Below are 24,748 nucleotides of genomic sequence, written 5' to 3' on the forward strand. Positions count from 1 at the left end.
CTTCATAAGAATGTGGCTGCTCCCGAGAATCGAACCCACGACCTCGTGCTCAGCAGCATAACACCATAGCCACTATGTGCCTGCGGCGCCTAGTGCGAGATATTGCATCAGAATGCCTTTAACGTGCGTTGCAATACCTGCTGCCAGCGTTCATGAAGAATTCTACCTCCGGGCAGCGCCTCGTATGTTTCACGTGCATTGTGGGATAATTTTCTTTAGTCGTTCATTTATATTTTTTCACCTTGCCTCATATCATGCCTATGTATCCCATTTTTACTTTTATACATCTCCCCCCACAAAATGGAAGCACCCTTTACAGAAATGTGAAGTCACTGGAAACGTTAATACCGACAGGTCATTGTGTATGCATTCCCCCCCCCCCCCCCCCCTAAGTTGTGATCATTAGTCAACAGCGTAGACTGTATGCTATTGTGCAGAATTTATGGCAACGAGGTCAACGTGGTTGTTTACATGGGCGTCAGGCAAACGGAACCTTAAATTTTTAAAAGAATAATAAGCAAATAAGTGTCGTTGTGCCCACTGGATTCAAATTGGAGCCCTGCAGCTTGGCATGACAAAGTCTACACACGTTGAGCCTCCCACTTAATTAGCGCAATAATTGCCACGGTCTAGCTATCCGTGCAAAGCAACCAGCCAAAGAAATCGGTGAAAGTACGTTATCAATTCCAGTGCATTACCCAAACAAGCAAATTTTGTTCGGAAAACAACAGTGAAATACACTGGTACCATTTGCAAGGGGTAAAGGTGAACAATTATTTATGAGTGACAGAAAAGACTAAATGAAGTACACAATGCTAAAAGCATAGAAAGGAGAGGACAAGAGGTTGAGCGTGGACACCGGCACCTACATCTATACCGACATATATAATGGTTGCATCAGCGCTGAGAGCTGTCGTGCAAAAGTGTTGGTACTTGACTAGTCTTAAGATGTTAGCCACCTGAGACATACGTGCGAGGGAAGTACTAGCATCCACAGCGACAGAACGTGCGTTACCGCTACCGCACTGAGCTCCGCGCACTGCGACAGTTTGTTTAGGAATGACGGCTATCGTCCGCACTTCTCCTCATCAATTGCTTCTGCGGAGAAGTTCTCAAGTTAATTCTTGATCTTAGGAGGTGTTGGGGGATGCTGTCATTAATAGATGCGGATCAGATGTGATGTTATCACGAACATCATTGTAGATTGCTCCTGAGACCGGATCGAGTAAGCAGATGAGCAATGAAAAAAATGTATCTCTGCGCGGGGTGCACTCTCGGTTAATACATTGTAGGCTATTCAAACACTACCAGTTCACTGCGCATGCCATGTTCAATTACGACAATGTGTTCTAACACACATAGAATGAGTTGTTTCACACTACAGTTGAATGAACAAGTACAATCTGATCACATTCGTGAGATCACCTTAAGTAAGTAGGTGAACACGGAAAAAGAATCAGTATCTCAGCATGAGAAGGCGCTCGGGATAAATTAATTGCGTGTCTTCAGGCACTGCCAGGTAACTGTGCCTGTCATGTTGGATGTCGACGATGTATTCTCGCCCATATAGCACGATTTGCTCCACATGACAGTCGAAGGAACAAGTACAAGCTGATCATGTACGTGGGCTCACCTTACTTTCATTCATGTTGCGAACTTGTCAGAAGGATGCGGGATCGGCAGCATATACCGCATTTATCGCCGTAGCTGCTAAATACTAAAAATGGAATTTCTATACAAGCAAAACGGAAAGAGAGAAAGAGAGAAAAAAAGTAAAGCACAGGGAGGTGAACGAGAGGATATCTCCGGTTGGCTACCCTGTACTGGGAAGGAGGAAAGTAATACAAAAGTACTGGGGTTACATGAAAACTTTTTGACCGGCAAAAAAGAAGAAGAAAAAATAAAGCATTAAAAGGGTGTTTAGAGACCCCTATCTGAACCCGTAAGATTATGACTGTCCGAGATGGTTTTTGTGGCTAATTCCTTAAGCGAATGGCATATGATAGCTCACGTAACTGCAGCTGTATGGCTTTTTTTTCTTCGGCGTGTCTAAAGCGGTTGGTCACAGGCTATGGCACTGAGCTGAAGAGGAACAGGTCTGCGATTCGAGTCATGATGGCTCCCCCATGACACAGTAATGTAAAAAGGCATATGCACTGAGACAGTGTACATTGTTTTTGTTTTCGGTTTGAACACTTAAAAAAAAGCACGCACAAGTTACTCGAATCACTTCACCATACGTTAATTATGTGTTGATTCGGACATCATTTGCAAGAGAAACTAAAGCAATTCTTTCACTAATTAAACTAATCAGACTAACTATCTTAGTTACAAACTTTACAGCGCATGTTTATATTGGAAAATTGAAGGCAATAATACTAAAGTAATAATTCCATGTTTCAGCATGTCAAAATGGCCATGCAAACAGTAATAACTTGCTTCAAATTACTGCTTGAATTTACCTGATTACGCAAGAAGCACTGCTAAGCGCGGCTCGCGGTGCGTCCCTCCTTTGAGGTTGCAGGGTGGCGTAAAATGAAGAAGCCGTCGCACTTCCCTCTTACCGCAATGTTATCACCTTATTTAGATTGGCGCAGCGCGCAAATCCTGATTCGATGCATAGTAACTTCAGCCGCAGAGGTGAGACGAATGGCTTTATCTCACCGTACAGCCCAGCTTCACTTAATTTACGCCTCCCTGCCACGTCACAGGAGGGTTTCACCGCGAGCTGCGCCTCGTAGTGCTGCGTGTGTAATCAGGCAAATTCAACAAATATTTCGAGGTCAGTTATTTCGGTTTACATGGCCGTTTTGAAATGTTGAAAAATGGAATGAGACTTTTAGGAGTATTCCCTTCAACTTTCCCATATAAATAAATGCCGTAGAATTTGCGACTATGAAGTTATTAATCTAATTTCTTTATTTAGCAAATGAATCACTTTAGTTTTCCTTGAAAATGATGTCCGCCTGGGCACATAATGTATAGTGACGTGATTCGAGTAACTTTCAGGGGCTTTTTTGTAAAAAAAGATGTTCGAAGTTAAATAAGACACAGCACACTGTGGTTAAGAATGCTTGATTGTAAATGTTACTCTGGTGCCTCCCACTAAGAAATGTCTTGTATCCCTTCTGTCGAGGTGCGATGTGAAACCACATCAATCAATCAATCAATCAATCAATCAATCAATCAATCAATCAATCAATCAATCAATCAATCAATCAATCAATCAATCAATCAATCAATCAATTTTGAGTAAGCGATTCATTCATCCGTTCAATCAATCAATTTGCGATGTCTGAAACTCTTCGATATCTAATTCCCAAGGCTGAGCATCTGTCCAAATCAACTACGACTTTAGGGATATTATTCTCCTGGCTTCATAGGATAGTCACATGAAAAGATTAGTTGTTTATGCCACCGACTGTTTGGTCAGATTAAGACATAAGACAAGAAGAGGTGCCATCATGAGAGCAAAAAAGCCGAAGCTTGCACTAATCACTCGTTAAGGAACTTTCCCAGTTCCTTGCGGACCCCTCCAGTACCGTCCCGCCCAAGGATTCTCAGCATTACCAAGTCACCTCTGGTTTTCTCTTCAGTGTCAAAGAGAGCGACTGAGTAAACTCTTGACGCCGTGTCGAGATGTGATTTCATAATTATCTGCCTGTGAAGAAGGCCGCGTTTCTATGTCGTGGCGCGCCTATGCGAAACTTATGAACAACAACAACAACAACAACAATGATGATAATAATAATAATAATAATAATAATAATAATAATAATAATAATATTTCTATGCAGACAATGACGGGGGAGAGAAAAAGAAATACGCCCGAAATGGCCTGACTACTTCTCCCCTCCCAGTAGACGTAAAAAAGTAGATAGCTTGGCACTTTCTTTTTTTTTTTTTTTTTGGCGATCAGTGATAGGGTTTGACAGGGCCAGTAAAAAAGCAAGATTAATTAAGAAAAAAGTCCTAGGACACCTAAGCACTTCTTATGAGTTGCAAATGCGAAATCATTAATGTCCAATTAAACGCCGCTGCATCGTCCTTCGAATTTTGCGTTGCTAGTAATGTTTTTGAGTTTTGCTGCGGTGTATGTAATCGAGCTTTGCGATTAAATTGGTGCGGGTTATCTTTTTGTACAGTTTATATGTTAGTATGTTGGCTGTAGACCAGAATCGTTTGGACAATATTACTGAGAAATCAAGGACGCCGCATGCCACCGAGGTCCTGGGCGACGAGAGACCGAGCAAGCAGCAGTGACCACCAAGGGCGGCAGGCGTGCGCAGCAGCTAAGCCTAGTGGGGGTGAGAGAGAAAAATACGGACCGCGCGCCGGCTCCCGATAGCAAGAGGGCGGCACCCGCAAGCGGGCGTCACGCGACTGCCTCGCCGACGACAACCAGTCTCGCCCCGCGGAGCCGCGTCGCCGTATCTGCTCCGCTGAGGCGCGCTGGTGACGTGGCGTCGCGGCGATGCCCTCTCCCCTCACGCAGCACCTGGCGTGCTACGGCGGCTGCAGGTCTTCCGATTCGCCAACTCTGATCCGTCGAGGCGCGTTCGTGATGTGGCGTCGCCGCCAATGCAAATTTAGGTGCCGTTTCGGTGATACAGATGCCGGTTTTTTCCCTCAATGGGTTATTTGATGCTATCGCATCAGTAACTCTAGGCAGATGAGGCATAAGCGAAATGCTAGTTATAACATAAAGCACTATTTATTTTACTGTCGTATATATATCCCGACAGCCTCAATACCACCCAAATTTCATGCACCCGCTCACGATAACTCGGAAATCGTAAGGCCTTTTTGCATGTTTTCTGTGCCTACGTTGCAAAACCAGTCAAGTTTCTCGTTTGGTGCCGACAGGAATGATCTAGCTCCCCTAACAGCATTGTTCCTTAATAGGCAAATGGCGCAAGAGCTCGTGAATGTAAAGGTGTTACTTTGATAGCAGCGCAACGATCAATTTAGGAGCAGGGGAATAATCAGTCTAACTATTTCCACGTACTACGTGTACCAGTATTCTTCAGCGCCTTACACCCTGTGGCAGAAGCAAGATCTCTGATGTTCGAGCGCTTTGACAGAATGCACAATCGCCGTCTCCAATTACAGGCCGATGGCTCTGTTGACAAAGAGAATGGAGAAAGTGTAGCGGCTTTCGTAATCCTGGTTCCCAACGTTCGATGGACCGCCAGACTTTATTGCGTCATGCCGACTACGGCATATGAAAGTGTCGCCATTAAAGCAGCTTTGCGGAAAATGAAGTGCTGCCAGCTACCGGCTTCTGTTCTCTTTTCAAACATCAAGGCTGCGCTGCAACTATTACAACGCGGGTTGCATTTTGCCAATTGTATTCAGCGTACGTTACGTGTTGTTAAAGACTTACGAAACATCAATTTTGCCAACGCTTTTCACTGACTATACCCTCACATATCGTAGCAGGCAACAAGGCCGCTGACAGTCTTTCACGCAAAGCATTGCAGTTCAGGCCGACGAAGAAGGCTTCTCGGCCCGAAAAAAAAACAATAGCCAAAAAGAAGGCCATCTTAAACCACCTTCTTCGGCTGTGGTCTCGACGGAATCAACCTTGTGAGAGCAAAGCCACCCTCCTTTATCACATCCGCACAGCGTCAGGGCGAACTCTTCAGAACGGTGCAAGGCAGCACTTAGCGCCTCGTTGTCGTGTGCGCACAGGCGGGCACTGGGTAGCATCTACCATTATTTGTTAGGGTGTCCTGAAGTTGATGCAGAATGTGAAGTGTTAATCAATGGACTGAAGCTCAAGATGACCCTACCTACAAGCGCAGGTGACATTTTGTTCCCACGAGGATGCTGCATACTTAGGAGAGAGGCACATCGGCTCCTCCTAAAAAATTTTCCGCGGTGCAGAGCTATGGAGTGTCATATGCGAGTCACATGGGTAAGCGTTGAATGGATGACGCGCAGCCTGTTGCGCTCCAGCTCGAATCAACTCTTGCCATTAATTTTTCCTAGTGCTACCAGATGGAATGTGGTGAGCTTCAAATGTGGTGGGCTTGACCGCACTTCTCAAGTCGCTCTAGGGCGGAGTAATTGCCGGCAACTTTCGCGAGGCTGAGTCAGCCTGTAGCAAGCAACACTCCTCCTCCTCACTATGTGGCATCACATAAAAACGCGTGACTTTTGTTTTATATTTCGCAGGATCTTATATCAACGTGGATGGTTAGACATGAGGCAAAATAACTGTGGCCGAATTCACAAAGCTTCTCGTTCGTAAGTGCTCCCTCTCATTGGCAGGTCACCTTCGCTAATGATACATGTCCAGCTTCAGCACTGGCTGGAATTTTTTGTTGCAAACAATTCTTGCGTAATAACCTTTTGTGAATGCGGGTCCTGCCTGATTCGGGAACACTTGGATACATTGCGTTTTTAAGCGTTCAGCGCCGAGTGGCTTCGGATTCAATTTCCGAAGCCAATTCTCCCAATATAGCTTCGTGTGCTGCGATGCTAACGTAATAGTTTCGGCAGCGCTTATTGCCTCCTCTTAAATGCGGCTTACATTTCATTCAGTATTGTCTATTATCACAGACATGATAAGGCATCACCCGTTGCTGCGGCTCAGTGGCTATGACGTTTCGCTGCTAAGCACGAAATCGCGAGTTCAATCCCTGCTGCAGTAGCCGCATTCCGATGGGGTCATAATGCAAGAAGATTCATGTACAAGCATTGGGTGCACATTAAAAGCTTCAGGTTGTCAAAATTGTTTCGGAGCCCTCGAATACGGTGCCCTTTATAATACACTGTGCTGTTTCAGGACGCTATATTCCACAATTTATTTTAAATAATTGATAAAGTATCACGTACAGAAAAACATGGGGATAGAGCTTGCATGGTTTTTCACATGGGCGCTCTAACAAATACTGGAGTTATGGCAAATGTAGGAATGGGCTAAGCTCCGTTGAACTCGAGGCATAGGCGCGTGATGCCAGCGTGGCTGAATGTATGCATTTGCTGGCAAAGGAATGCTACAACAGGTCGCTGAAACTCTGAAGACTATTGCTTTCTTCTGCTAGGCTCATCAACAGACCACACACGAAGCCAGACACAGCGGAGTAGCATGACTGTGAAATTTTGTTTGTGCAGCTATGTTCATATGGTCATACAGTGGTAGTCACTGCTTGTAGCAGCGCTATGACAGTACTACGACATTGTGGTGTCAAGAGCATGCGGAATCGGAAGAGTACTACAAACTTCCGCAAATACAGGACATTTGTACAGAGATACAAATGTTCACCTTATGGGAAGTTAACTGAGACAAAAACAGTGCAGACTCCCACAGCTGGAGAATTACTTCCGCATGCTCATGGCAATAGGCGTCTCCCGGCCTACGCCACGACGAGTTGGTCACGTGATACACGAGCACATGCGGCAGCATTTCGTGGGCGAAAGGCGCGCGAGCCGACAGTTTCGTGCATCAATGGTTTTCAATTTTTTTTTTTTTTTTTTTTTTTTTTGGGGGGGGGGGGTTCGGTTCGTCACGCCGGTGAGCTGCTGCGTGGGTAGATGCCTATCTCGCTCGAAATAAGTCAGTGGGATTGCCTTTTTTTTTTTTCGCAAGAGACGAGAAGCGGCGACAAACGTGGGTGCTGGAACTGCGCCGCAATGAATTCCAGCCGTCAGACGTCGACAGAATATTCGAGTTCACTTTACCACGGGTAAGTGGGCGTTTTCTGACGGCCATCCTTGCACGTATTTACGCTGACAAAAAGAAACGCGACCGTTTCCACCGCAGTTTAAAAAGGACACGCTGCTCAGGTACGCCGTTTATGTGCACTGCAGTTGCATTTGATCCGTGCTTGCGCGGATCTTATTTGAGACGAGTCACATGTAAGCATACTGCGCTTCTGCCGCGGATCGAATTTCGCGGACGGTGTTGTGTGCGTATCCCCACATCTTGCCGAGCCACACGTTCGGCCAACCCTTCGTATCGTTTTCCCAGCCGTCTATTAGGAAGAGAGAGAGAGAAACAACTTTTTTAGTCTATTAGGAAAGAATCGAGGCACAGCTCGCCGCAAGCGAAGAGCTTGTCGACGCACCGCTGATGGACAGCTTCTGGCAGCGAACTCACGTACAGTGCTCAGTGACTGAAACGTGATACTCGGACAACATGGCAGCCGGTGCTTTCTTGCGCCACCGGTGGGCGTTGGTGTCACTGAGATGACGCATTTTTCTGTCACATGAAAGCGAGAAGCTTTTTGATACATTGTAACTGCATTCGGCCTCCTCTTCGATCACGCAGCGATCACCGGTGGCACAAAAAGCGCCGGCCACGATGCAGTCTGATTATGGCGTTTCAATCACTGAGCACTGTACTCGGACAAATCTGTCGTAGCAGATGCCATAGCAGCCAAGTAGCGAGGGAAATGTGTTGACCGCCAGCTTTTCGCACACGTCTCGCACTTCACTTTGCGCACGCCCCATGACGTTACGCTGTTTATGAAATCGAGAGGTTCATAAGACGTCACTTGGAAGCCCTTTGTCGACATCAATACTATGATGGCTGAACGGTACCAGCACCAGACTTACATCGAGTGAGTTTATGTAAGGCACGTTCGAATTGCTTTCCAGCCGGCATTTCGGCATTCCACACATCTAACAGCCGCCGATACGCAGAGCTCCTTAAGATCTACAGTATATATTTTGTGACGTCTTCGTGTTGTAAAAATTATATCGCACTGATTTGCACAAATTTGTGCGAGGCCCTGCTGTACCACCAGCTTGGTTCAGTACACGTATTACAAAATTAATTTTTGCACCTTCGGCTTCAAGTTGGTTGCGTACGGACTACTCAATGCAACGGAACGTCGTCGATTGAGCACAAAATCTTCACTAAATCACTAAAATGCCAAGCTACAGCCGCTATAGTTCAGCAGCAGCCTTATTTATGCTTTCACTTCACGTCTCATAACTTCCAAGTATTAACAGCCAATTTAATTCGAAGAAGACCAGTCTGACAACAAGGAAACCCTCCTGCATGCTTATTTATAGAAAAAACATAGCCAGCACATCACTGAGCGAAAGGAAAATGGCACGTGGAGAAACAGAAGCCCCGCAAAAGAAAATGTCAAGGTTTTCAGTTCTTTCACTGCAGTCCGGTTTCTTTGACTTAGCGCAAAATAACATAGACGAAAGGAAAGAAAACAAAGACGAGCTGTGTCTGTTTTTCCCCCCCTCCGTCTATGTGACTTCGCGCTGCCTAAGTCAAGGATGCATTACCAACACGCCCAACAAACCACCCTTCTGAAGTCCGGTTTCATAGGCATACGAATATACGTTGCTTAACTGCAGACAAATTCATTAGAAGTTAATTTCCCAACAATTCAGCCGCTTATGAAGTGCAAAACGAGTTCGGACTGTCAATCTAGTTTTCGGTGTAGCTGAACAGACGAAAGGGTACAACAGCCCATTTGGTGCGTACAGACCCCTTTGAAGTGGTGATCGTGTTGCATGCACGTGCATATTTTTTGTTGCCTTGAACAACAAAGAAGAACATTGTTACCAAGAGATAGTGCCGACTACTTCTTCTCACATGAGAAACAGGGATACCACAAGTCACATGAGTCACAAAGTTGTTCTTGTACGACCTCCAGCACTCATGTCCTTCGAAATTATTGCTGCTAGAAGCGTCAGATGAAGAATAATGCATAATGCGCATACATGTATTTGATTGTGAGCGTGTATTATGCCTTTATATTACGCATGCAGCCGCCACATAAACGTTATGATTACCGATTATTTATTAATTTTCTTTAACATCTGAAGCAAAGCAAGCTTTCACGATAAGCTGCCTGAACAGTATAGGGAAGTAATATCTTATTTCAGCAGTCGTAATCGACCTTCAATAAGTACTCTATGCGTACGTGCGTGTGTAGGCATGATGATACACGCGTGCATTCGTGTTGCACGTGCGCGCGATAGCATATTAACAGTTATGAAATCGGGCCGAACAGGCTGCATTATTTCTCACATTACTCTAGGGTTAAAACAAAGCACTGCTCGAGCTTCAGTGAAAGAATGCTTACACTTGGCAGGGCGAAAGAAAGTGAATGCCAACGCAACAGGTTTTGTTAATTTTGTTAAATCTCGGGGCTCTCTAGAGAGAAATAAGAATTAGGGATCAAGCCTGAACTGATGGTATTATAGTTGACATTAAGATGAGCAGAGAGGTCTAGGTGGATATTCTAATCCGTAGGACAGATAACTGGTATTGTAACAACAGAATGCATGCCGACGGAAGGGAACTCAGCCCTTGGGCGACAGGTTAGTAGATAGAGGGATATAGGAAGGAAATTGGAGGGTATAAGGTTGGTTTGGCTGATTCGGGATAAACAGTCGGATGCTTCTAGAAAAGGCTGTTGTACCGCGGAAGGCTTTAACAGGGTGATGATAATGATACTAGCTGCAATTCCTAAACCTGCGACTGTGCTGGTGCGTAAGATTGATCACCTTTGCAGTTGATCTCTTGTTGAAGTGACTAAACCTATTTTAGCCGTATTCGGTGACCTGAAGTGGTTTCTACTAACCATTGTGTGGCTGAGCCTGTAATCATTTGCATACACTGTAGCAAGCGAGTGTGTATGAGCGTTCATATTTTATGCATTCAATTCCATGCACTGCTGAGTGGCCTCTACGTATGCGTGCTTTTATCGCTATATCTGATATAAGATTGTTTCTTGTAAAAATAAAAAAGCGATCAACGGCCTTTGACAGACACCTGTCCTCCCTTTGAAGAGGACTACTCTGAACTCACATCGAACGTCTAGGGTGAGTGCGGCTTGAACACAATAAAATGTAAGTGAAGCTTGAAAGGTAGGATGGCTACTGTGATATAACACCATTCCGTGCTCTCGAACGGCTTCTACGTGGCTGGAAGTTTGAGAAATATCGCAAAAGAGAAGACTGTGCGAAGCGCGAACGTTACCGGCTAACGGCAGGATGTGAACATTTACTTCATCAACCTATCCTCTTGCCAGACAGCAGCCATAGAACAACCAGCACAAAAAACGAAAGTTTTCCTTTACGCATATTCTATCTGAACGGGAACGTGCCCGATTATTCAATATGGCGGGAATGACAGTTGTCGTGAGCCCCAGTATGTTTCGTCCAGGTCATGTGAAGAATGACCGGTTCGCAGTGTTAATGGCCGTGAAATTATGAAAGGATCTTAAACCTGGATGATAGCTCGCGCTGCTTAGGTTCTCTCATTAGACGGGCTACATATCTTTAGAATATCTCTTTTTTATGTATCTGGCGGTAAACCATTGAAATAAACTGATAATTCCCGCAGGCACTATATTCGTGAATTCCGTTTTAAGCTAAGTCTCCTTGTTGGTAAGTTTACATCACCTGCTGTTACCGTCAACATTGGCATTTTCTCGGCACATACTCCAACGATACTTCCATAGGAATGCTACGGAACATCATGTTTCTATGTTAGCCTTGAATATGTGTCAAGTGCAACTGAAGCAGCATGATTAACCGTAGAGCTAATTTTATTATAGCAAATAGCTTCCTACCGGTATGCGTAAGAGGACATGTGATAAAAGTGGGGATATCATGAGGGCGTTTGCTGAGATTATGAGAACGACGTAGAGTGTATTCATACACCAAAACAGAGTACGCTGATCAGTTGCATTACACGAGAAATACTGCAGCTGCAGTACACGAGAAACATTAGTCGAGCTGCAGAAAACCTAAAGTATAACAGAACCATTGGAATTTTTTTCCTAGTTTCGTGGTTCATAAGTGGGTAATTAATATTGACTAATTATCTAATTAAGCAATATACAAAAATAGCGTGACACACTACGTACAAAAGTGTGTAACATGCATTTGGCCGTGTTGTCTTAGAGTGCATCGGCAGTTTTTAAACTCTGGCTAAAGTTAGCTGAAACATGCTGACACGAAAGCGCAAGAAGAAATGCCAAATAAATTTATTATTCATTGAATCGATTATAAACCTTTTGAATTCTGAATGGAAAGTTTACTGCAACGTTGTCTTTCCTTATGGCTTTATGTTCTAGGACCTTCGTCAGACGTCTGCGCCACGGCAAGGTCAAGTAGAACGTCTTTTTCTTTTTCATGTTACCTTCAATGTTCAGCATAAAGCCAGCATCGTTCTAGTTAACTGTAGGTGATGTAGGTAATGTTAACTGTTTACTGTAGGTAATGAAGCCTATACGCAACAAAGCCCCGACGCACAACATTCGTCTGAAGCAAAGTACAGTCAGTGTTTTCGCAACAGGTTTAAATGGAAAAGATAGCAGAGGGTTCCACGCTGTTCGAAAGTATCATTACACAAATGAACAGTCATAGGCATCTCCTTTATCAGCCCTAACCTAACCCCATTGTTAGCTGACGAGGCCTCTTACACAATGCAATGGAAAGTGTCAGGGACACCACATTGTATGGGCGCTGAGGTCAAAGCTAGCAGGTCGCCTTCGCAGTATTAATGCGAACAACTGTGTCGTAGCTTCCAGCACGGTTCAATGCAGCCTATAAATCTGTTACCTTTGTCATCAATAGGTCATGAACGTAACGCAAACTACGTGAAGCACTGAACAACGGCCTTGGCGAAATGCAGCCGTGCTCTGCAATTTGCGACCTCTTGTTTTGCATCTAATGCGCACAATCACCGGTAACCGCCTCGCTTATAACCTTGAGAGACAATGATCCAGTGCACAGAAAATAATGCAGAGGTTTATATTCCATTTATTGCGTGCTAAACTATAATTCTGCGAGAGAATAACAACGATCTTTCGTACAGTGTGCTGTGTGAAGGTGGACGTTTATGCACCAGGCCAAAACACCGTAAATCGTCTGAACAGGAAAGGCATGTGGGTATGTGAGCGACATTGCTTCGAATGTGTTCTGACCATTTGTTAGACCACTGATTACCAACAATACTCTTTCACACTAGCAATGAAGTGAGTCTCCGAGTCAATAAGGACCCGCCGTGGTTGCTCAGTGGCTTTGGTGTTGGGCTGCTGAGCACGAGGTCGCGGGATCGAATCCCGGCCACGGCGGCCGCATTTCGATGGGGGCGAAATGCGAAAACATCCGTGTACTTAGATTTAGGTGCACGTTAAAGAACCCCAGGTGGTCGAAATTTCCGGAGTCCCCCACTACGGCGTGCCTCATAATCAGAAGGTGGTTTTGGCACGTAAAACCCCATAATTTAATTTTTTTTTAGTCAATAAGCGTCATGTCACAAAAGGAAAAGACAAAAGAAAAGGATTGCGTACGGAAAGTGATCTCTCATATGTCGTCTATTGTTTTAAATAGCGTTCACAAACGCCTACTCCTTCCTCGCGTGAATGGCCAGCGGTCCTGAATGTAAAGCTTGTGGCAGCAAAGCGACGATTACGAACGTTCCGTGCGATTGCACTAGCTTCAGGGCACAAGTGCTATGCACTACGCTCGATAGGCTTCACGCCCGTCCCCTTATACGTTAAACATATTTCTTTGACCGTGGTCCCAGCCGAGGTCAGCCCGTGTTACTCTAAAGATGCAAGTGGGCTTTTCAATGGAATCGTCAGCTCAGAAAGCGACACGTGCATTGCGGCAGTCCCTGAAGTCGACCGACCTCAGTGACCGACTGTAGTCTATCTGTTTACGTTTGGGTTGACGCGCCCTCAGCGTCCTCTCTCCTTTTTTCCTTACCACCCGTTAACCCCATTCCCCCTTCTGTGTACAGGGTAGCATACCGGACGTGCATCCGGTTGACCTCCCTGCCCTTTCATTCCTTTCTCTCTCTCTCTCGCTAGCTCCTAAAAGCATTGCAACCGCATCAAAGACGGTACAGTCTTCTATTGCCTTCATCGTGCCAGTGCTTGATTTAGCACTTGCGTTTGAGCATATCTTGCGAACGGGGTAGTGCATAAACATTAGTATTGCATTAGAGTTCAAGTTTTGACTTTTGTGGTGGGCAAACCTAAACATGGCATGAGGTTACACGTTGTTTAGGATGAAAGTAAACATAATTGTACCCATATTGAGTTAGTTGTATAGCATTCATTTAACCGCTTCCGTAAAGCTTCCGTTCTCATACATTCCATCTGCGTTAGATCTACAGTTTTCTTTATATCTTCGTTTTCTCTTCTACATAGTAGCCAAACGGACAGTTACTATGTTTGTTGTTTTATAACTGCCCCACCTACTTTGGTTAACCTCTCGGCCTTTCATCTCCTATTTCTTCCTCTTTCCCAAATAAACGTTGAAGACGCATTCCGAGGCACCTTCTGATAAGTAAAATTTACACGTGAACTGCGCTTATAGCTTGGTGCTATGCCACATTGTTCTGCTTTTAAAGAGCACTAAACAGGGTGTGAATGGACAACTCTGTCATATCTCTCTAACATTGTGGGCGGGTAATCATCCTATAACTCTAAGACTGTACATCGAGGACATAATATTCCGCGCATACTTCACAAAATCCGCACTTTCGAGTGTGTTTTATGCATGATTAGTGAAGTCAAGTCAATGTTTATATACAACATTGAATCGGAGGCCTCTAGGCGAAAAGATGTCTCAGACATATTGAGAGTGCCCAGAGACCCGTCTAGTCAGTAGCATTATTTTGGAGGAAATGGAGAACATACGGAGGCTAGTGTAAAGATCATACATAAAAGCTTTCATTAAAATCGTCAATAAAACACGAATGCAAAATAAATGAAGGCACTTATAAAGGACATAGTGGATACATATACAACCTCGTAGTCACACAATACATGCGCACACTCAGCGTGGAACACTCGTAAGCATACAAAAAATTTAAAAAAGAAACAACGAGGAGCGATTATACAATTCACACATTATGAGCAATATACGAACAACTGCTAAACCATTTATGTGTTTTATAACTCAGGTCGCACATATGATTTAAATTTCCGTTTCGGCAGTTCGAAGTTAATGCGCATTGCAATTTGGTCAAGTGTCGTTGGAATCTGGTAAGCAAGAAAGCTCTGCTTGTCCGCTCAAAAGGCCCTTCTCTGAGTGATGTGCGGAATATGTAATTGGGGAGCTGGCTCATGGAAGATGATACAAGTTGTTTTTCCTTGCGTAAAGCAGTAATTTATGAGCATATAGATGACTAGCTTTGGTAACATCGTTTTTACAAAGAGCGGTTGAGTGCCCAATTCATTAAGTTCCCCTAAAAATTTTCTAAAATTATCAGCTTTTTTTTTCTTCAATATCTCGGACTTGGTATGGTTCAGAGCAGTTGTTTTGGTCCAGACAAGCACACAGTATGCTAAACGAGAGTAGAAGTGGGCGTAATATACAGCTTCTTAAGTCATAGTGGTATTAGAATATATTAAGCAGTAAAGATAACGTCTTTATTGCTTAAATCAGATGTAAGCGTTGGCTCGTGGGTGTTTCCGCACATCCCTTACCCGAATCATACACCTACAAATTCTTTTTTCTGAACGCGCTCCAATGTGGTGCCCCGGAAAGTTAGGTGTAGTCCAGTATTACATGATTTATTCGATTGGCTTAAAAAGAATGTGTTTTGTTTTGCTTGCATTTAGTGCTAGCTTGTTTTCCTTGGGCCATTTTATTCCAGTTATGTCAAGTAATTAGTTAGCGTTATCTCATTAAATGGCAAGTGTCGTAGTAATGACGTCGATTGGAAGGCCTATAGAAATGGCACCCCCCCCCTTTTCTCGTAATTATTCACGTGGTTTGGTTTGACATGCTTCAAGTACTCGCGAAGGTCAGTGATCACCTTAAAGCAAGGAAGAGTGTGGTTGAGCGGATAAAAAGAGGCACTGCATATTGCAATACAGTAAATGCCAGTCTACAGTTATCGGCAATAGGCAGCACGGCTTTGATTTATTGGGAAAGGTTGCAATGAACACATCAAGAGCAGGGCGATACGAAGGAAAACGCAGTTGCATTGCACCGCAACAGAATCACGTCAAGTCAAACTTGTCAAGACTGCACATGTTCGATCGTTCTGTCGGACGTCTGAATTATTCCAAATTGAAATCACGCATCACCACATAACAGTACAACGCGCAGTGATTGCTGCATGGCGCTCGGTTGCCGTCTTAGGCAGCAGCATTCCGTTGGGGTCTGTCTGCAATTTGTTCATGTGCTTAAGTTTAGACACTCACTAAAGAATCTCAGGTGGTCAAAATCAGTACTGAGCCCTCCACAATGGTGCCATCATATAGCATTGTGCAGCTGGCAGACTTTCACTTGAGAGCAACAAATTATCATTAACGTAGCAGCGGATACATACATGCGCAATCAATAGCCTTGCGCCTCCTTCTACGGCACAGCAAACAGTTCTCGGCAAGCAGATGTGAAGAATGGAAGCTTCGAGAAACAGTTTTGTTAAGACATTTAAACATACGTGCAGAAGTATAGGGCCCCTTCGAAGGCGACAACATGTGATTATGACCAAATTTTTTGGAGAGAAACGCGTAAGTTATCTTTGGGCCTTACCCCACTTTTTACTGCAGTTTCCGGCCTAAACAAGGCCCGGCATATGGTAGTCCTGTGTCTAAGGTATGCAAAGAAAGTGTAAAATTATTGGAAATCCAACTTGGAATTTATTAGTCTTGATGAACGAGAAAGCATGGCCGGGAAACAAACTTTTGAAATTTGTTGGAGTTGATGCTCATAACTTCCTGGAGGTGATGCGAGTCAGCGCTGTTTATCCTGAACTTCTCACTCTCCCACACGCACGAGCTGTTCCCTACTACGAGTAGACTATTGAGGATCTAGCGGCCCGGGCGTTTGAAACGGGGGTTCTAGCCGAAGACGATGGCGACGACAGTGGGGCTAGCATAGAGCATTTTCGCCCCGAGGTTAAATGGGTACTCATGCATGTTTCCAACGTTGCTGAATCTCTACCACACGCTTCAAGCAGGTAAAATGATGACACTTTACAAATGTTAAGGTTGAAGAACGCTACTAATAAGCATACTTCAACTCGATACTAAACTTATAGTCTCGACATGCGGTACCTGGCGTCATCGACATTATTGCCACCTCGTGACACAGGGCAAGGTTTGCTGACGTCGTGTAGCAAAACGGCTATGTGCAATGCGCACGTTGTGGGAAATATAGGAATATGGGCAAAGTCATTTATTGGTTTAAAAACTTAGTCCGTACACGTCTAAATTTGCGTTGAGGTAGTTAGAAGTTCATGCGAGTTAATTTGGTTCAGTATCGTTGGAATCTGGTACGCAAGAAGACACCGCTTGTTCGCGTAAAAGGACATTATTAATAAAAAAAGGTGAACCGAAGTTCTCAACGCATTTCTTCTGGCTGCGCAAACATCAAGCAACCGCAGCAATTGCATAAACAGAGGAGTAAGTATTACAGTGTATTAGTTTCTACCCTTTCCAGTATTTGTTCTAAGATTTAGAGGGTTTGGACCTTTATTGAAAGCAAAAAAATTACAAGTCAAAGATTTCGTGTCAGTATTAGTTCAAAGATACCTTGAAATAAGTAATCTCCCTGACGACCTCCACATGTTACATATCGCTTATTACGGACGCACACAGTAGGGAGGTTACCGAGAGAGAAAAAAGTAATAGGGGACAAAGATGTCATCCCGATGAAAATTAGAGCAAACTCCGAGGGAGTTTCAGCTGACTGCACGTACTAGTCTAGAGATAGTTGTATAGAGCGGAACATGTACCAACTCCACCTCCCTTTGAGGTACGTCATCTTTAACAGTCTTTGCCTATGTCGCTACAAGGGTTCCTTTTGTTCAGCTAGCCATACTGACATCATTAAGCAGTTATGCTGCAAGTTTGTGCAATTTGCGCCTTATTCGCACTCACTAATGCTCAAACCTCACCAATTTTTTTAGGATTTCTGACGAATTCACGGAATAAAGATTCACGCTACGCCAGGCTATGCATACCTCACGGCGCACGCAAAACCACATTCGTTCTTGGAGGAATGCTTGCTAACGCGTTTCTTTTCACATCGGCATAATTAATCACCATTAATACATCATCATCATCATCATCTCCATCAGCAGCAGCTTGATTAGTTTGAGTTACGTCTAACGCTGAACAAAAGCCTTCCCAACAGATTTCCAATTACACCTGTTCTTCGTCAGCTGCACCTTGAAGTTTTCTAATCTAATCACCGCATTTGTCCTCTGCAATCGTCAAGTGCGGTTGACGTACTGTGGGTGCAATGATTCTGCAAGCACCACTGCGATACCACAGTTTTCTTTTTTGATCACTTTGATACACGTCAGCCGAAGTTGCACGCTTCGCAACGACCAAGGCACGCTCGTCAGTAGAAAAGCGTTTGCAATGCATATAAACGTTTTCTTAATCGCTGACATAATTGCCACATCTATATTTTATTCTAGCGGTTTTCGAGGGCAAATGCACAGACAAGATTCAGTGATTTTAGTGTAATGCGCTTCATGACTTCAAATGTTCAGAACTACGTACGCGTACAACTGTTGCAACCACATTAATTTAAACAGAACGGATGTTGCACATAAACGAACTGAATGAGTTAAAGCCCAATATGTAAGAAGTAAACATTTACAATATAGCCGCAGTTTTGATAACAATCTGGAAATGTGGCATTGTGCTGCTCTTCTCAGGTATGAAAATATTATGTCCTATAGATAATTACAGGAACAAAAAAAACGAGAAAAGGCGATTCGAACGGCTAAGCCAAGAAAAATTACGAAATGTGTCTCCGCCTTCTGACAAAGGATGCCTTGTGGCGTAAGCCAAGCGCACAATGCCTAGCTTATCGAAAACCCGCGGCGTTTCTTTCTTGCGACTCGACTGTCCTTTGGAGAGCCGGACGCCGCGTGCCTGCTTTTCCTGCAAGACTGCCCAACTGGGTAGCCACTTCCTCGAACCCTCTCTTTTTCCCTCGCCTTATGCAACCCCGGAAACGACACCAAAACAGCCCGCTTCTTCTTCTTCATTCCTCCAGTTGCCGATTCTTAGCCGGCAGCGAGGCTCGCACCGCACTCCAGCGAGAGCAATCTCCCCTCCCGCACTAGTCAAATGCATCGGCACCGCTGAGACGCGCATATGAGCGCGGATGTATGGAACACTCCCTACCCGTTTTCTGCTGAGCTGCGAGTTTGCATTGGTAACGTTACACACAGGCGCGCGCACGCACGCACACACACTGACACGGCTTCTTTGAGAACGCCCAGAGAATACTGACGTTCTCTTTCTTCCAACTTTCACTCGCTACTCTTTGCCCGCGACCTGACGTACACTGTCATTCCTGCGTGTGCTCAGAGGAGGCAGGAGCGAACCGACATTAGATTACGGCTGTCGAGGAAAGTACGCACCCCCAGCGCCAAATAGCGAGTGAACCTTCTTGAGTTTTGTATCTTTTTCTTTCTTTTTATTAGCTGCAGCGGCCAGCGGCTTTGGCTGGTTTGAAGTTGTCAAGAGCGTTGCGAACGTTAAACCGTTCCCCATAAGGCGGGCCAGACAGTTACGCGCGACTCGCGGAAGTCCGAGCACCGAGAGAGAGAGAGAGAGAAAAAGAAGGCAGGTTTTTCTCTCTGAGTGGACTGCGTGGCGGCAACGCAGAAAGGAACTGTCAAAAGGCGGCGGCCGGCCAGGCGCTATTTGCAGTAACCTGGAAACGATGAACCAAACCAGCGAGGGGACAAGCAGTGCGGGAGGGGAAGCTGCACGCGCACGCTTGTGCAGATGATGCCGGAGAAAATGAGGGATAAAGCGAGAAAATAAAATGGATTCCTTTTTGGAGGGCGGAATGACTCCGGCAGTAATATTTATGTGGGTCCACACTGGGCATCAAGAGGTGGGCTGTCTTGCCTGGCTTTGTCAGAAATGGGTATACGGGCTTTTCTGTCAAGGGACCTCAGTCAAATCATCTTTCTTTTTTTTTTTAATGTGGTCGGAACTGTACGCGTGATATTTGCCAGGCCAAAGCAAAAGATAATCTCGCTTATATTATTCACAATACCATGTGCGACATTACACGCGCGGGCTTCGCAAAAACTAAAGTCTGTTTTTTGTTTTTTTAAGTCTACAGAGATGAAGCTTGCATGCACTAAAAAATGTGTTTTTTCGTCAGACTTCAAAAAAAAGGAGATCAAGGTGGTGCATTGCGTAGCATTAGCATAACTTTTAGGTTATACTCATTATTTTTTTCGATATCACCGTGATCCATTCGATAAGAAGTGCTCAACAGGAAAGCTGCTTCACATACATATCCACATCTCAGGTTGCGACCCACACGTCACAGCTAATTCTTGCTTGAAAGCAATTTTGGCATTCCTGGTCATGTTGTAAATGAGTGTGCGCTAAACTTGGGGTAATCGAGAGGCTATTACCTTAAATTTCTTCGGAAACGCAGAGGACGGACATTCATATTCTAACGTGTCTCAAACCGGAAGCATTAGTATTATTATTTGTACATGTTAACTTTGACATTGAACCCTAATATTCATTACACAAATGGTTAATTGCATGCCCGAACTTTGTCAAAAAACGTAGTGGTTTTACATGAGTAGTAGAATACTCATATCCTCAGGACTTGTAAAATGCGCAGTTTGTCTGTTCCATTATGAATTTACGCCCACTTGTTCTCCGTTTTTAGAAAAGATTAGAAAATTTGCCCTAAACGTAACAAGGTCCTGTATGAAACCTTCTGACGCGGATGGGAACGTATGTTTAAAGGGGAAAATCTCATTTTGGTGCTCAAATTATAAGAAGCATATTCTAATGAGAATACACAGCTTAACCGTCCCGCCAGCTCTGTTTGTTATCAGCACAGATGGGAATATCGTGACAGGCTGACGAAGAAGGCGTTTTAAGATTAGTCCGAAGAAGATGACGCTCCTAACTTCGCGCGCTGTCTACCATCTTGTCAGCTGCTACAGTTATTGTAAATATCCAGTAAATACATTTCTTACTTCTTTTACCCCCGTAACATTTTTGGTGGAGGTGCGTAACAATATGTCAGCCAATTCTGGGTTCCACAAAGGGCCGATGGTACTTATTACTATCTGTGGCTTGTCTGCCTGTATTCAGCGTGGGTGTGCGTCTGAGCACTTTTCGCAGGAAGGACGCTCCTGTAGCGCCACATCACTTGACTTTGTGATAACTTTCCTTTGTTCTAGAGGAACACTTCAAGAGCAGGAGGAAAAGGTGTACTTTGCGTCATCTATACGATCAAGTTGTGAATTGAGCCCACACTAATCGACTGGCCATAACTTGGCTCGCTTACAATTCCTGCCCCCCCCCCCCCCCCCCCCCCCTCAAGTTCGAAGAACACCGCACTGGCTGAGAACACAAGCTGCCCCGGCAACACCGGCATCAGCCGGCTTTAGCATCCGTCTCACGACCTCTCCGATCGCATGGAATACGCTCGGGGCGCCGTTCGATGCATATGTATGCTCGCCGGACGTGAGCGGAGTTGTTGGAAGCACCTCAGGTCACGCTGACTGGAGAGCGTCGATGTGAAACTTGCGCCAAAGTAAAATAAAACTAATCAAAAAGTAAAGCACGAAGAAATAGGAGCACGAGAAAGAGCTCCACGACAAGAACCGTGTACGGACGTACGGCAGCATCGCGGGAAGGCAACGGTGCACAGCCGGCGAAGTGTAACGCTTCCTGCCGAGTCCCTCGCCAGACTAGTTCCCCAGGAGGAGCCCGGGCGCCCGTTGCGTCACCTTTGGCCCGCAGCGCACCGGGGTCCGTCGGTGGCGGCATTAATCATTGCGAAAAGGAACGACGATGCGTTCGCTTGGCCCTTTCTTTTTCGTTCTTTCTTTTCGCACCCAAATTGTTTCAACGGGGAAAGAAGAACGCGTGCCACTTACGCCACGCGACCACTCGGCTCGACGCGGCAAGGCAGCTTGCCTCGATCGTGTGGCGGCCGCGGCCAAAGGGTGTCATCGGCGGATTGCCTGCCTGGTTGCCGGCTTCCTTCGCCGTGGCCGGTTTTCCGCTCGCGTAAAGTCGAGTTAACGGCGGCCGCCGTGCGCTCCCGCTTGCAACACCGCCGCCATCTCGTCGAGCTGCGTTCGCTCGTTGGGCGCTTCGCCTCGGAAGAGCCAGCGAGCTCCGCACGAATTTGCAGGCGCTGCCTGTTCCTCGACTACAATGCGGTCACGACATTGCCGCCTCCTTCAAAGGTTCAGAATACGTCGAGGTTGCACGCAACAGTTGAAGGCTGTTGGGGCGGCCGAGCTCACGAGGGCCAGTGCATGCAAACACTGGGGCTCCGGAATTTCTCACGCTTGTGCAATGGCTAGATGGATAGGTCGGTGCGTTGACGGAGCCATTGAATGCCGTCCACCTGCTCTGACACTGTGATTATGCAGGCACAGGCACAGAGCAAGCATTGCACATTATGTTCACTTCGTCATCTTGTGCGCCCATAATCGAAGACGAAGCCTTGTCCAGGGGGTCTGTTTGTGGGGTGGTCAGTACAGTTCGGTTAGCATGTCGCCAATACACCGGCGCTCATTCGTAGTACTGGAAGATAATTGACAACACGTCCACCAGCAAGAACTGATGACTGTTCGTGCCTTTCTTGTATTGTCACATTTGGTTAAGGTCTCTTTAATGCATACAAACATTATTTCTTATCTGCATATGGTCCTACTTTATGTACAAAGGGTGCAGCGTATCATTTTTAAAGCGACGCTTTTAGGTGCCTCTTCCCCTGGTTTTAGCATTTGTCGTCGTTTCCTCGATGAATATATTTGTGGATATATATCGACAACTTGGGACACTGGTGATGTGCTCGATGGCCAACTGGGTATGCGCTTGAATACACAGCTTGCTGCAGCTGGCTGCTGTCTGGCCTAGTGGACATCTTGGGTTACTAAATATGTGTAACTGTGCATGTGCCCGAACAGAGAACTTCGGCACTAGGTATGCGCAACTAGGTTGTGCCACTGTCACTGGCCTTCCTTGGTTAATCCCACATGATGAATGTGTTAGTGCGACACAGGGGATATGAAGACTAAATGTATTTAGATATGTGTCGCATTTGACTGTGCCCTACACCTCCCATCAACATTCTTCCCCCGAATTGTGAGGAATGCGGTACTCCTGAGATGACAGAACGCCACTTGTGCATCTGCCCGCGATTTGATGTCCAGAGAAAATCGCTGACAGACATCTTGTCAAAATTTCTCGTTGGGCCATTAACTGAAAATATTCTATTGGGACCTTCGCATGATCCTCGTCATCAGCCTTGTAGCATGAAGGCTCTCAACAGATTTTTGTATGAGAGCGGACTGGACAAGAGACTTTGAAGAGTCTTGGAGCGTGCAAGATTTTCACCACCAACTTCATCTTCACAATCAACGTCTCTATTCTTCCTGTCTACTCCCTTTCCCCTACCCCCAACGCCCAGTAGCAGGTCAGATCATTGATTTAGGCCGACCTCTCAACCTTTATGTCATAATAGATACCTCTCTCTCTCTCTCCCTCGACAAGAATCATACATCGCAGATAGCCAGCTGATGCATACAGCTAACAGCAACAGGGTGTGCCGTCAGCCAGCTACAGACTACATAACAGCTATAGGCTGCGCTCGTGTCACGCGCTGCTGCTGCTACCCCCGCTAGCTCAAAGAAGCTACGCTTCATTTAGATTCCAACATTGCGCTGGATTTGTCAGTTTTTTTTTCTTTGTACGAAAGTGACTTGCCAGGAATTTGATGCAGAATGTGATAGCGGTCATGATAGTGAACAATGTTGGGAAGAGGATGAAACAAGCTGTGCATTTATAAGCTGCGAATGCGACAACCATATGAGTTAAGCTCCAGCGTTGATGGGACGTCTTAGGAATGATGGATGCTCATAGCCTGCTTGTCCGAATGCAGAACCTAGGCATGTATATCCAAAGCGGTGCGAAGACGTCGTGTTGGATCTCCGGTGAAGGATGGAGGCATATTAGTATTGCGGAGCTACTACGGTACTGATATCTCCTTCGTTGACGCAGTGGGAAGCGGATCATAACGCAGGTTGAAACGAATCGCTTAAAATGCATCAGAAGTCGCATGCTGTTAAAGTAATAATGTGGCGCTTTAGTCACTTTCCTGGACTATTTGAACAAAAAATTACTCCACTGACAAAGCACCCTCAGTTCTCTTGAGGAATTTTGACTCTGTCTGTCTTGCAAAGGCAAGAGTGTGGCATCTCAAGCAAATATAATTAAGCCTTTCATTTTTTTCAGCAGAAAAAATTCTCTATGAGATAAGAGCCGAAAGTACGAGGGAAAAGAGTTGCATCTAGGGTTGTGCGAATATTGATTTTTGGAACTGAATCGAATACGAATCAAATACTTTTCGAATATTTTTCGACTAATGAATACTCGCTATAACAATTCATATAAAACGGTGTTTACATCCCAGTATTGTTAAAGTTAGCAATTTTCTGGCACTGCATGGTACGCTGTGAATCTTTGTTTATTAAGAGCACAAATGAAGCATTAGGAACAAACAAGTAGTTTCTTCGCATGCACAGGACTCTTCAGAAAGCGCTAATGATTGCTGTACAGCCTGTAAAGTATGGCTACCGAAGTGAGGTAGCCTGCTCCCCTACATGAGTTCTCATGTTTTATGTCCACTATATGCCCGTGGGGGCTCCAAGTTTATGTTTATTTGGGCACAGTTGACGCTTTGAAATAATTGAAATGTATTCGTAAAATATTCCCATTTACACATATTGACTATTCGATTCGTTATTTGACAGTTTCGAATACTC

The 24,748-nt window shown here is 45.1% G+C and overlaps 1 protein-coding gene and 1 long non-coding RNA gene across 2 annotated transcripts in view; one reads left to right on the forward strand and one right to left on the reverse strand.

The window, feature by feature from the left end:
* LOC126536240 (uncharacterized) overlaps nt 1-24,748 on the reverse strand; it is a 39,717-nt gene that overhangs the window by 8,192 nt on the left and 6,777 nt on the right. The gene's annotated exons all lie outside the window — the stretch shown is intronic.
* Nucleotides 6,869-24,748, forward strand: part of LOC129386221 (uncharacterized) — a 77,887-nt gene continuing 60,007 nt past the window's right edge. Inside the window, exon 1 of the long non-coding RNA XR_008613673.2 lies at nt 6,869-7,694. This is a non-coding gene — a long non-coding RNA (uncharacterized lncRNA). The remainder of the gene's footprint in view (nt 7,695-24,748) is intronic.

This window comes from Dermacentor andersoni, chromosome 4 (genome assembly GCF_023375885.2).
Source record: "Dermacentor andersoni chromosome 4, qqDerAnde1_hic_scaffold, whole genome shotgun sequence".
Classification (NCBI taxonomy): Eukaryota; Metazoa; Arthropoda; class Arachnida; order Ixodida; family Ixodidae; genus Dermacentor; species Dermacentor andersoni.